Raw genomic sequence first — 14,473 nt, forward strand, 5'->3', positions numbered from 1 at the left:
CATAGCGTTGAAATGACCCCTTCCCTCAACGCCGTACACATCTCTTCAAGAACATAAACCCTGTGTGCCCATTCGTTATACCTCACCGCCCTATGAAACACTGAAGAGCTGTGGCTGGATGGTAGGAAACAGTGGCCGTAGTGTCCTTCGTTCATAATCCGGTTCCAAAAGCCCCCCGTGAAAATCTCTTGCTTTCGAGGGCCTAGGGCATATCAAAGGCTGCCAAACACAGCTAAAGGAGGCGAAATAAGAGAAGCAGAACTTGCTCCTGAGAAACTCGTACATACACTGAACCCAAAGCATGCCTCGTCGTGGAGACCGAAGGCCTCCCCAGCTCAGATTTTGGGCCCTGGAACACAGTGCTAACCGCTGCCTTCAAGGAGAGGTAGGCAAGGAATGTTTTCAAGTCTCGCCTGCCTCTCAGGGCCTGTTCAGCTTGAGTGGAAAATATCCACAGCCTGCCCGAACGTCCTGCCGAGCAGCGAGTTGTACTGGAGTGTAGCAAACGCTTCCAAGTTGTCTGAGGGAAACGAGGCCATTGCTGTGGTGTGAACGGCCTTCACTGCCACTCTTTTGGAGCACAGTGCTCTCTGGGCAGGCAGGATAGTTCCTAGAGGAGAAGCATTTGAACAGACGTCTGCCCTGGTATACTTCCTACATCCGCACATCGAGTGTATCTTTCCTACGCTCCAGGCACCAACACGGTGCATAGAACTCCTCCTGATGGAGAGACAGAAGATGCAACGTTTCTTCTAAGGGGCTCGTGAGGGGCGAGGCCTCTTGAGGAGTTGGACCCTCGAATGCCGCTGAAACCACTGAGGTTGATTGCCATGTTATGTTAGCGACACATTGAGAGCATTTCAGGTTCATGGAACCCCGTGCAGTGCGCCATGAGAGAAGAAAACGCAGATGCTGCCTTGACAGGGTTAGATTGAATTGCCTCTGTCTCCCCTCCGAAAACTAACTTTCCCAGAGCCAGCACAGCTTCACGTCCCGAGGAACGTTTCTGCTGTGTGCTAGGATACATGAAAGGAAACCTGGGGACGCTGGGAGACTCTGAGCTGTACGCGGCTTGCCAAAGCTTCTAGACCCTTCAGGGGTCAGTGTGGCCCTTCTGGAGAGTGACACAGCATGTTTCCTAATGGAAACCTAGTGTTACATTTCGGGGACTTTCTGCACAACCTTCCTCAGCCGCTTAGCTGGATGTCCTTGCCCAGAAGCGGCAGTGGCCAAGGAGTTCTTTCCCAGGGGCTCGTGAGACAGCATATCATGCAGAACCGCAGAGAAGGAGACCAGCCTTTCTCTGGGTTTTCAGAGGTTTGCTTTTCTGCCTTTGAGCCTTTGAACTCAGAGATCCAGTCAGCTCCCAATGATACTTTAGAACTGTAGTATTGAAGGTCTCTCTGCCATCAGCCCCCTGCTCAGCTCCCGTCTCCTAGGTGCATTCAGTGAAGTAGCCTCCACTCTGCAGCCTCCCGCACCATGTTGTTTAGGAACGGCACATTTCCTCTTCGTAAAGAAATCTTTTCTTGCAGCCTGCCTGGCCCGAGCTCCTATTCCTTTTCAGAACGCCGAGTTCGTCATAGCCCTGAAATGACCCCTTCCCTCAAGGCCGGACACATCTCTTAAAGACTATACTCCATGGGTCCCCATTCATTACATCTTACCTCCCAAGAAACACAAAGGAGTTGTCGCGTGATGGGAGGAAACAACGGCCTCCTTCTCCTTCTAGGAATACCCCGTTGCCCAAGGTTACGGGCCTTGTCCAGAAGCAACAGTTGCCCAGGATTTCTTTGCTTTGAGCTCGTGAGACAGCATATCATGTAGGACCGCCGAGAAGGAGACCTGCCTCTCTCTGGTTTGGAAGAGGTTAGCTTTTCTACTCAGCCTTGGAGCACAAAGGCCCAGCCAATTCCCAATGACAGTTTCGAAGGTTACTGGTGCAGGTCTCTCTGCGCTTAGCCCACCGTTCAGCTACAGGCTGTAAAGTGCGTTCAGGGAAGAGCAAGAAAGTCTCCAACGCCCCGCATCTTGTGGGGAAGGAACAGCACATTCTCTCCTCAGTGAAGACGTCCTTTCTTGCAGACTGCCAGGCTGGGACTCCTCTTCCGTCTCAGAACACCGAGTTAGGCATAGCGTTGAAATGACCCCTTCCCTCAACGCCGTACACATCTCTTCAAGAACATAAACCCTGTGTGCCCATTCGTTATACCTCACCGCCCTATGAAACACCGAAGAGCTGTGGCTGGATGGTAGGAAACAGTGGCCGTAGTGTCCTTCGTTCATAATCCGGTTCCAAAAGCCCCCCGTGAAAATCTCTTGCTTTCGAGGGCCTAGGGCATATCAAAGGCTGCCAAACACAGCTAAAGGAGGCGAAATAAGAGAAGCAGAACTTGCTCCTGAGAAACTCGTACATACACTGAACCCAAAGCATGCCTCGTCGTGGAGACCGAAGGCCTCCCCAGCTCAGATTTTGGGCCCTGGAACACAGTGCTAACCGCTGCCTTCAAGGAGAGGTAGGCAAGGAATGTTTTCAAGTCTCGCCTGCCTCTCAGGGCCTGTTCAGCTTGAGTGGAAAATATCCACAGCCTGCCCGAACGTCCTGCCGAGCAGCGAGTTGTACTGGAGTGTAGCAAACGCTTCCAAGTTGTCTGAGGGAAACGAGGCCATTGCTGTGGTGTGAACGGCCTTCACTGCCACTCTTTTGGAGCACAGTGCTCTCTGGGCAGGCAGGATAGTTCCTAGAGGAGAAGCATTTGAACAGACGTCTGCCCTGGTATACTTCCTACATCCGCACATCGAGTGTATCTTTCCTACGCTCCAGGCACCAACACGGTGCATAGAACTCCTCCTGATGGAGAGACAGAAGATGCAACGTTTCTTCTAAGGGGCTCGTGAGGGGCGAGGCCTCTTGAGGAGTTGGACCCTCGAATGCCGCTGAAACCACTGAGGTTGATTGCCATGTTATGTTAGCGACACATTGAGAGCATTTCAGGTTCATGGAACCCCGTGCAGTGCGCCATGAGAGAAGAAAACGCAGATGCTGCCTTGACAGGGTTAGATTGAATTGCCTCTGTCCCCCCTCCGAAAACTAACTTTCCCAGAGCCAGCACAGCTTCACGTCCCGAGGAACGTTTCTGCTGTGTGCTAGGATACATGAAAGGAAACCTGGGGACGCTGGGAGACTCTGAGCTGTACGCGGCTTGCCAAAGCTTCTAGACCCTTCAGGGGTCAGTGTGGCCCTTCTGGAGAGTGACACAGCATGTTTCCTAATGGAAACCTAGTGTTACATTTCGGGGACTTTCTGCACAACCTTCCTCAGCCGCTTAGCTGGATGTCCTTGCCCAGAAGCGGCAGTGGCCAAGGAGTTCTTTCCCAGGGGCTCGTGAGACAGCATATCATGCAGAACCGCAGAGAAGGAGACCAGCCTTTCTCCGGGTTTTCAGAGGTTCGCTTTTCTGCCTTTGAGCCTTTGAACTCAGAGATCCAGTCAGCTCCCAATGATACTTTAGAACTGTAGTACTGAAGGTCTCTCTGCCATCAGCCCCCTGCTCAGCTCCCGTCTCCTAGGTGCATTCAGTGAAGTAGCCTCCACTCTGCAGCCTCCCGCACCATGTTGTTTAGGAACGGCACATTTCCTCTTCGTAAAGAAATCTTTTCTTGCAGCCTGCCTGGCCCGAGCTCCTATTCCTTTTCAGAACGCCGAGTTCGGCATAGCCCTGAAATGACCCCTTCCCTCAAGGCCGGACACATCTCTTAAAGACTATACTCCATGGGTCCCCATTCATTACATCTTACCTCCCAAGAAACACAAAGGAGTTGTCGCGTGATGGGAGGAAACAACGGCCTCCTTCTCCTTCTAGGAATACCCCGTTGCCCAAGGTTACGGGCCTTGTCCAGAAGCAACAGTTGCCCAGGATTTCTTTGCTTTGAGCTCGTGAGACAGCATATCATGTAGGACCGCCGAGAAGGAGACCTGCCTCTCTCTGGTTTGGAAGAGGTTAGCTTTTCTACTCAGCCTTGGAGCACAAAGGCCCAGCCAATTCCCAATGACAGTTTCGAAGGTTACTGGTGCAGGTCTCTCTGCGCTTAGCCCACCGTTCAGCTACAGGCTGTAAAGTGCGTTCAGGGAAGAGCAAGAAAGTCTCCAACGCCCCGCATCTTGTGGGGAAGGAACAGCACATTCTCTCCTCAGTGAAGACGTCCTTTCTTGCAGACTGCCAGGCTGGGACTCCTCTTCCGTCTCAGAACACCGAGTTAGGCATAGCGTTGAAATGACCCCTTCCCTCAACGCCGTACACATCTCTTCAAGAACATAAACCCTGTGTGCCCATTCGTTATACCTCACCGCCCTATGAAACACCGAAGAGCTGTGGCTGGATGGTAGGAAACAGTGGCCGTAGTGTCCTTCGTTCATAATCCGGTTCCAAAAGCCCCCCGTGAAAATCTCTTGCTTTCGAGGGCCTAGGGCATACCAAGGGCTGCCAAACACAGCTAAAGGAGGCGAAATAAGAGAAGCAGAACTTGCTCCTGAGAAACTCGTACATACACTGAACCCAAAGCATGCCTCGTCGTGGAGACCGAAGGCCTCCCCAGCTCAGATTTTGGGCCCTGGAACACAGTGCTAACCGCTGCCTTCAAGGAGAGGTAGGCAAGGAATGTTTTCAAGTCTCGCCTGCCTCTCAGGGCCTGTTCAGCTTGAGTGGAAAATATCCACAGCCTGCCCGAACGTCCTGCCGAGCAGCGAGTTGTACTGGAGTGTAGCAAACGCTTCCAAGTTGTCTGAGGGAAACGAGGCCATTGCTGTGGTGTGAACGGCCTTCACTGCCACTCTTTTGGAGCACAGTGCTCTCTGGGCAGGCAGGATAGTTCCTAGAGGAGAAGCATTTGAACAGACGTCTGCCCTGGTATACTTCCTACATCCGCACATCGAGTGTATCTTTCCTACACTCCAGGCACCAACACGGTGCACAGAACTGCTCTCGATGGCGAGAAACAAGACGCAACATTTCTTCTAGGGGGCTCGTGAGGGGCGAGGCCTCTTGAGGAGTTGGACCCTCGAATGCCGCTGAAACCACTGAGGTTGATTGCCATGTTATGTTAGCGACACATTGAGAGCATTTCAGGTTCATGGAACCCCGTGCAGTGCGCCATGAGAGAAGAAAACGCAGATGCTGCCTTGACAGGGTTAGATTGAATTGCCTCTGTCCCCCCTCCGAAAACTAACTTTCCCAGAGCCAGCACAGCTTCACATCCCGAGGAACGTTTCTGCTGTGTGCTAGGATACATGAAAGGAAACCTGGGGACGCTGGGAGACTCTGAGCTGTACGCGGCTTGCCAAAGCTTCTAGACCCTTCAGGGGTCAGTGTGGCCCTTCTGGAGAGTGACACAGCATGTTTCCTAATGGAAACCTAGTGTTACATTTCGGGGACTTTCTGCACAACCTTCCTCAGCCGCTTAGCTGGATGTCCTTGCCCAGAAGCGGCAGTGGCCAAGGAGTTCTTTCCCAGGGGCTCGTGAGACAGCATATCATGCAGAACCGCAGAGAAGGAGACCAGCCTTTCTCCGGGTTTTCAGAGGTTCGCTTTTCTGCCTTTGAGCCTTTGAACTCAGAGATCCAGTCAGCTCCCAATGATACTTTAGAACTGTAGTATTGAAGGTCTCTCTGCCATCAGCCCCCTGCTCAGCTCCCGTCTCCTAGGTGCATTCAGTGAAGTAGCCTCCACTCTGCAGCCTCCCGCACCATGTTGTTTAGGAACGGCACATTTCCTCTTCGTAAAGAAATCTTTTCTTGCAGCCTGCCTGGCCCGAGCTCCTATTCCTTTTCAGAACGCCGAGTTCGGCATAGCCCTGAAATGACCCCTTCCCTCAAGGCCGGACACATCTCTTAAAGACTATACTCCATGGGTCCCCATTCATTACATCTTACCTCCCAAGAAACACAAAGGAGTTGTCGCGTGATGGGAGGAAACAACGGCCTCCTTCTCCTTCTAGGAATACCCCGTTGCCCAAGGTTACGGGCCTTGTCCAGAAGCAACAGTTGCCCAGGATTTCTTTGCTTTGAGCTCGTGAGACAGCATATCATGTAGGACCGCCGAGAAGGAGACCTGCCTCTCTCTGGTTTGGAAGAGGTTAGCTTTTCTACTCAGCCTTGGAGCACAAAGGCCCAGCCAATTCCCAATGACAGTTTCGAAGGTTACTGGTGCAGGTCTCTCTGCGCTTAGCCCACCGTTCAGCTACAGGCTGTAAAGTGCGTTCAGGGAAGAGCAAGAAAGTCTCCAACGCCCCGCATCTTGTGGGGAAGGAACAGCACATTCTCTCCTCAGTGAAGACGTCCTTTCTTGCAGACTGCCAGGCTGGGACTCCTCTTCCGTCTCAGAACACCGAGTTAGGCATAGCGTTGAAATGACCCCTTCCCTCAATGCTGTACACATCTCTTCAAGAACATAAACCCTGTGTGCCCATTCGTTATACCTCACCGCCCTATGAAAGACCGAAGAGCTGTGGCTGGATGGTAGGAAACAGTGGCCGTAGTGTCCTTCGTTCATAATCCGGTTCCAAAAGCCCCCCGTGAAAATCTCTTGCTTTCGAGGGCCTAGGGCATACCAAGGGCTGCCAAACACAGCTAAAGGAGGCGAAATAAGAGAAGCAGAACTTGCTCCTGAGAAACTCGTACATACACTGAACCCAAAGCATGCCTCGTCGTGGAGACCGAAGGCCTCCCCAGCTCAGATTTTGGGCCCTGGAACACAGTGCTAACCGCTGCCTTCAAGGAGAGGTAGGCAAGGAATGTTTTCAAGTCTCGCCTGCCTCTCAGGGCCTGTTCAGCTTGAGTGGAAAATATCCACAGCCTGCCCGAACGTCCTGCCGAGCAGCGAGTTGTACTGGAGTGTAGCAAACGCTTCCAAGTTGTCTGAGGGAAACGAGGCCATTGCTGTGGTGTGAACGGCCTTCACTGCCACTCTTTTGGAGCACAGTGCTCTCTGGGCAGGCAGGATAGTTCCTAGAGGAGAAGCATTTGAACAGACGTCTGCCCTGGTATACTTCCTACATCCGCACATCGAGTGTATCTTTCCTACACTCCAGGCACCAACACGGTGCACAGAACTGCTCTCGATGGCGAGAAACAAGACGCAACATTTCTTCTAGGGGGCTCGTGAGGGGCGAGGCCTCTTGAGGAGTTGGACCCTCGAATGCCGCTGAAACCACTGAGGTTGATTGCCATGTTATGTTAGCGACACATTGAGAGCATTTCAGGTTCATGGAACCCCGTGCAGTGCGCCATGAGAGAAGAAAACGCAGATGCTGCCTTGACAGGGTTAGATTGAATTGCCTCTGTCCCCCCTCCGAAAACTAACTTTCCCAGAGCCAGCACAGCTTCACGTCCCGAGGAACGTTTCTGCTGTGTGCTAGGATACATGAAAGGAAACCTGGGGACGCTGGGAGACTCTGAGCTGTACGCGGCTTGCCAAAGCTTCTAGACCCTTCAGGGGTCAGTGTGGCCCTTCTGGAGAGTGACACAGCATGTTTCCTAATGGAAACCTAGTGTTACATTTCGGGGACTTTCTGCACAACCTTCCTCAGCCGCTTAGCTGGATGTCCTTGCCCAGAAGCGGCAGTGGCCAAGGAGTTCTTTCCCAGGGGCTCGTGAGACAGCATATCATGCAGAACCGCAGAGAAGGAGACCAGCCTTTCTCCGGGTTTTCAGAGGTTCGCTTTTCTGCCTTTGAGCCTTTGAACTCAGAGATCCAGTCAGCTCCCAATGATACTTTAGAACTGTAGTACTGAAGGTCTCTCTGCCATCAGCCCCCTGCTCAGCTCCCGTCTCCTAGGTGCATTCAGTGAAGTAGCCTCCACTCTGCAGCCTCCCGCACCATGTTGTTTAGGAACGGCACATTTCCTCTTCGTAAAGAAATCTTTTCTTGCAGCCTGCCTGGCCCGAGCTCCTATTCCTTTTCAGAATGCCGAGTTCGGCATAGCCCTGAAATGACCCCTTCCCTCAAGGCCGGACACATCTCTTAAAGACTATACTCCATGGGTCCCCATTCATTACATCTTACCTCCCAAGAAACACAAAGGAGTTGTCGCGTGATGGGAGGAAACAACGGCCTCCTTCTCCTTCTAGGAATACCCCGTTGCCCAAGGTTACGGGCCTTGTCCAGAAGCAACAGTTGCCCAGGATTTCTTTGCTTTGAGCTCGTGAGACAGCATATCATGTAGGACCGCCGAGAAGGAGACCTGCCTCTCTCTGGTTTGGAAGAGGTTAGCTTTTCTACTCAGCCTTGGAGCACAAAGGCCCAGCCAATTCCCAATGACAGTTTCGAAGGTTACTGGTGCAGGTCTCTCTGCGCTTAGCCCACCGTTCAGCTACAGGCTGTAAAGTGCGTTCAGGGAAGAGCAAGAAAGTCTCCAACGCCCCGCATCTTGTGGGGAAGGAACAGCACATTCTCTCCTCAGTGAAGACGTCCTTTCTTGCAGACTGCCAGGCTGGGACTCCTCTTCCGTCTCAGAACACCGAGTTAGGCATAGCGTTGAAATGACCCCTTCCCTCAACGCCGTACACATCTCTTCAAGAACATAAACCCTGTGTGCCCATTCGTTATACCTCACCGCCCTATGAAACACCGAAGAGCTGTGGCTGGATGGTAGGAAACAGTGGCCGTAGTGTCCTTCGTTCATAATCCGGTTCCAAAAGCCCCCCGTGAAAATCTCTTGCTTTCGAGGGCCTAGGGCATACCAAGGGCTGCCAAACACAGCTAAAGGAGGCGAAATAAGAGAAGCAGAACTTGCTCCTGAGAAACTCGTACATACACTGAACCCAAAGCATGCCTCGTCGTGGAGACCGAAGGCCTCCCCAGCTCAGATTTTGGGCCCTGGAACACAGTGCTAACCGCTGCCTTCAAGGAGAGGTAGGCAAGGAATGTTTTCAAGTCTCGCCTGCCTCTCAGGGCCTGTTCAGCTTGAGTGGAAAATATCCACAGCCTGCCCGAACGTCCTGCCGAGCAGCGAGTTGTACTGGAGTGTAGCAAACGCTTCCAAGTTGTCTGAGGGAAACGAGGCCATTGCTGTGGTGTGAACGGCCTTCACTGCCACTCTTTTGGAGCACAGTGCTCTCTGGGCAGGCAGGATAGTTCCTAGAGGAGAAGCATTTGAACAGACGTCTGCCCTGGTATACTTCCTACATCCGCACATCGAGTGTATCTTTCCTACACTCCAGGCACCAACACGGTGCACAGAACTGCTCTCGATGGCGAGAAACAAGACGCAACATTTCTTCTAGGGGGCTCGTGAGGGGCGAGGCCTCTTGAGGAGTTGGACCCTCGAATGCCGCTGAAACCACTGAGGTTGATTGCCATGTTATGTTAGCGACACATTGAGAGCATTTCAGGTTCATGGAACCCCGTGCAGTGCGCCATGAGAGAAGAAAACGCAGATGCTGCCTTGACAGGGTTAGATTGAATTGCCTCTGTCCCCCCTCCGAAAACTAACTTTCCCAGAGCCAGCACAGCTTCACGTCCCGAGGAACGTTTCTGCTGTGTGCTAGGATACATGAAAGGAAACCTGGGGACGCTGGGAGACTCTGAGCTGTACGCGGCTTGCCAAAGCTTCTAGACCCTTCAGGGGTCAGTGTGGCCCTTCTGGAGAGTGACACAGCATGTTTCCTAATGGAAACCTAGTGTTACATTTCGGGGACTTTCTGCACAACCTTCCTCAGCCGCTTAGCTGGATGTCCTTGCCCAGAAGCGGCAGTGGCCAAGGAGTTCTTTCCCAGGGGCTCGTGAGACAGCATATCATGCAGAACCGCAGAGAAGGAGACCAGCCTTTCTCCGGGTTTTCAGAGGTTCGCTTTTCTGCCTTTGAGCCTTTGAACTCAGAGATCCAGTCAGCTCCCAATGATACTTTAGAACTGTAGTACTGAAGGTCTCTCTGCCATCAGCCCCCTGCTCAGCTCCCGTCTCCTAGGTGCATTCAGTGAAGTAGCCTCCACTCTGCAGCCTCCCGCACCATGTTGTTTAGGAACGGCACATTTCCTCTTCGTAAAGAAATCTTTTCTTGCAGCCTGCCTGGCCCGAGCTCCTATTCCTTTTCAGAATGCCGAGTTCGGCATAGCCCTGAAATGACCCCTTCCCTCAAGGCCGGACACATCTCTTAAAGACTATACTCCATGGGTCCCCATTCATTACATCTTACCTCCCAAGAAACACAAAGGAGTTGTCGCGTGATGGGAGGAAACAACGGCCTCCTTCTCCTTCTAGGAATACCCCGTTGCCCAAGGTTACGGGCCTTGTCCAGAAGCAACAGTTGCCCAGGATTTCTTTGCTTTGAGCTCGTGAGACAGCATATCATGTAGGACCGCCGAGAAGGAGACCTGCCTCTCTCTGGTTTGGAAGAGGTTAGCTTTTCTACTCAGCCTTGGAGCACAAAGGCCCAGCCAATTCCCAATGACAGTTTCGAAGGTTACTGGTGCAGGTCTCTCTGCGCTTAGCCCACCGTTCAGCTACAGGCTGTAAAGTGCGTTCAGGGAAGAGCAAGAAAGTCTCCAACGCCCCGCATCTTGTGGGGAAGGAACAGCACATTCTCTCCTCAGTGAAGACGTCCTTTCTTGCAGACTGCCAGGCTGGGACTCCTCTTCCGTCTCAGAACACCGAGTTAGGCATAGCGTTGAAATGACCCCTTCCCTCAACTCTGTACACATCTCTTCAAGAACATAAACCCTGTGTGCCCATTCGTTATACCTCACCGCCCTATGAAACACCGAAGAGCTGTGGCTGGATGGTAGGAAACAGTGGCCGTAGTGTCCTTCGTTCATAATCCGGTTCCAAAAGCCCCCCGTGAAAATCTCTTGCTTTCGAGGGCCTAGGGCATACCAAGGGCTGCCAAACACAGCTAAAGGAGGCGAAATAAGAGAAGCAGAACTTGCTCCTGAGAAACTCGTACATACACTGAACCCAAAGCATGCCTCGTCGTGGAGACCGAAGGCCTCCCCAGCTCAGATTTTGGGCCCTGGAACACAGTGCTAACCGCTGCCTTCAAGGAGAGGTAGGCAAGGAATGTTTTCAAGTCTCGCCTGCCTCTCAGGGCCTGTTCAGCTTGAGTGGAAAATATCCACAGCCTGCCCGAACGTCCTGCCGAGCAGCGAGTTGTACTGGAGTGTAGCAAACGCTTCCAAGTTGTCTGAGGGAAACGAGGCCATTGCTGTGGTGTGAACGGCCTTCACTGCCACTCTTTTGGAGCACAGTGCTCTCTGGGCAGGCAGGATAGTTCCTAGAGGAGAAGCATTTGAACAGACGTCTGCCCTGGTATACTTCCTACATCCGCACATCGAGTGTATCTTTCCTACACTCCAGGCACCAACACGGTGCACAGAACTGCTCTCGATGGCGAGAAACAAGACGCAACATTTCTTCTAGGGGGCTCGTGAGGGGCGAGGCCTCTTGAGGAGTTGGACCCTCGAATGCCGCTGAAACCACTGAGGTTGATTGCCATGTTATGTTAGCGACACATTGAGAGCATTTCAGGTTCATGGAACCCCGTGCAGTGCGCCATGAGAGAAGAAAACGCAGATGCTGCCTTGACAGGGTTAGATTGAATTGCCTCTGTCCCCCCTCCGAAAACTAACTTTCCCAGAGCCAGCACAGCTTCACGTCCCGAGGAACGTTTCTGCTGTGTGCTAGGATACATGAAAGGAAACCTGGGGACGCTGGGAGACTCTGAGCTGTACGCGGCTTGCCAAAGCTTCTAGACCCTTCAGGGGTCAGTGTGGCCCTTCTGGAGAGTGACACAGCATGTTTCCTAATGGAAACCTAGTGTTACATTTCGGGGACTTTCTGCACAACCTTCCTCAGCCGCTTAGCTGGATGTCCTTGCCCAGAAGCGGCAGTGGCCAAGGAGTTCTTTCCCAGGGGCTCGTGAGACAGCATATCATGCAGAACCGCAGAGAAGGAGACCAGCCTTTCTCCGGGTTTTCAGAGGTTCGCTTTTCTGCCTTTGAGCCTTTGAACTCAGAGATCCAGTCAGCTCCCAATGATACTTTAGAACTGTAGTACTGAAGGTCTCTCTGCCATCAGCCCCCTGCTCAGCTCCCGTCTCCTAGGTGCATTCAGTGAAGTAGCCTCCACTCTGCAGCCTCCCGCACCATGTTGTTTAGGAACGGCACATTTCCTCTTCGTAAAGAAATCTTTTCTTGCAGCCTGCCTGGCCCGAGCTCCTATTCCTTTTCAGAACGCCGAGTTCGGCATAGCCCTGAAATGACCCCTTCCCTCAAGGCCGGACACATCTCTTAAAGACTATACTCCATGGGTCCCCATTCATTACATCTTACCTCCCAAGAAACACAAAGGAGTTGTCGCGTGATGGGAGGAAACAACGGCCTCCTTCTCCTTCTAGGAATACCCCGTTGCCCAAGGTTACGGGCCTTGTCCAGAAGCAACAGTTGCCCAGGATTTCTTTGCTTTGAGCTCGTGAGACAGCATATCATGTAGGACCGCCGAGAAGGAGACCTGCCTCTCTCTGGTTTGGAAGAGGTTAGCTTTTCTACTCAGCCTTGGAGCACAAAGGCCCAGCCAATTCCCAATGACAGTTTCGAAGGTTACTGGTGCAGGTCTCTCTGCGCTTAGCCCACCGTTCAGCTACAGGCTGTAAAGTGCGTTCAGGGAAGAGCAAGAAAGTCTCCAACGCCCCGCATCTTGTGGGGAAGGAACAGCACATTCTCTCCTCAGTGAAGACGTCCTTTCTTGCAGACTGCCAGGCTGGGACTCCTCTTCCATCTCAGAACACCGAGTTAGGCATAGCGTTGAAATGACCCCTTCCCTCAACGCCGTACACATCTCTTCAAGAACATAAACCCTGTGTGCCCATTCGTTATACCTCACCGCCCTATGAAACACCGAAGAGCTGTGGCTGGATGGTAGGAAACAGTGGCCGTAGTGTCCTTCGTTCATAATCCGGTTCCAAAAGCCCCCCGTGAAAATCTCTTGCTTTCGAGGGCCTAGGGCATACCAAGGGCTGCCAAACACAGCTAAAGGAGGCGAAATAAGAGAAGCAGAACTTGCTCCTGAGAAACTCGTACATACACTGAACCCAAAGCATGCCTCGTCGTGGAGACCGAAGGCCTCCCCAGCTCAGATTTTGGGCCCTGGAACACAGTGCTAACCGCTGCCTTCAAGGAGAGGTAGGCAAGGAATGTTTTCAAGTCTCGCCTGCCTCTCAGGGCCTGTTCAGCTTGAGTGGAAAATATCCACAGCCTGCCCGAACGTCCTGCCGAGCAGCGAGTTGTACTGGAGTGTAGCAAACGCTTCCAAGTTGTCTGAGGGAAACGAGGCCATTGCTGTGGTGTGAACGGCCTTCACTGCCACTCTTTTGGAGCACAGTGCTCTCTGGGCAGGCAGGATAGTTCCTAGAGGAGAAGCGTTTGAACAGACGTCTGCCCTGGTATACTTCCTACATCCGCACATCGAGTGTATCTTTCCTACACTCCAGGCACCAACACGGTGCACAGAACTGCTCTCGATGGCGAGAAACAAGACGCAACATTTCTTCTAGGGGGCTCGTGAGGGGCGAGGCCTCTTGAGGAGTTGGACCCTCGAATGCCGCTGAAACCACTGAGGTTGATTGCCATGTTTAATTTAGCGACACATTGAGAGCATTTCAGGTTCATGGAACCCCGTGCAGTGCGCCATGAGAGAAGAAAACGCAGATGCTGCCTTGACAGGGTTAGATTGAATTGCCTCTGTCCCCCCTCCGAAAACTAACTTTCCCAGAGCCAGCACAGCTTCACGTCCCGAGGAACGTTTCTGCTGTGTGCTAGGATACATGAAAGGAAACCTGGGGACGCTGGGAGACTCTGAGCTGTACGCGGCTTGCCAAAGCTTCTAGACCCTTCAGGGGTCAGTGTGGCCCTTCTGGAGAGTGACACAGCATGTTTCCTAATGGAAACCTAGTGTTACATTTCGGGGACTTTCTGCACAACCTTCCTCAGCCGCTTAGCTGGATGTCCTTGCCCAGAAGCGGCAGTGGCCAAGGAGTTCTTTCCCAGGGGCTCGTGAGACAGCATATCATGCAGAACCGCAGAGAAGGAGACCAGCCTTTCTCCGGGTTTTCAGAGGTTCGCTTTTCTGCCTTTGAGCCTTTGAACTCAGAGATCCAGTCAGCTCCCAATGATACTTTAGAACTGTAGTATTGAAGGTCTCTCTGCCATCAGCCCCCTGCTCAGCTCCCGTCTCCTAGGTGCATTCAGTGAAGTAGCCTCCACTCTGCAGCCTCCCGCACCATGTTGTTTAGGAACGGCACATTTCCTCTTCGTAAAGAAATCTTTTCTTGCAGCCTGCCTGGCCCGAGCTCCTATTCCTTTTCAGAACGCCGAGTTCGGCATAGCCCTGAAATGACCCCTTCCCTCAAGGCCGGACACATCTCTTAAAGTCTATACTCCATGGGTCCCCATTCATTACATCTTACCTCCCAAGAAACACAAAGG

This window comes from Balaenoptera ricei, chromosome 8 (genome assembly GCF_028023285.1).
Source record: "Balaenoptera ricei isolate mBalRic1 chromosome 8, mBalRic1.hap2, whole genome shotgun sequence".
NCBI classification, from domain to species: Eukaryota; Metazoa; Chordata; class Mammalia; order Artiodactyla; family Balaenopteridae; genus Balaenoptera; species Balaenoptera ricei.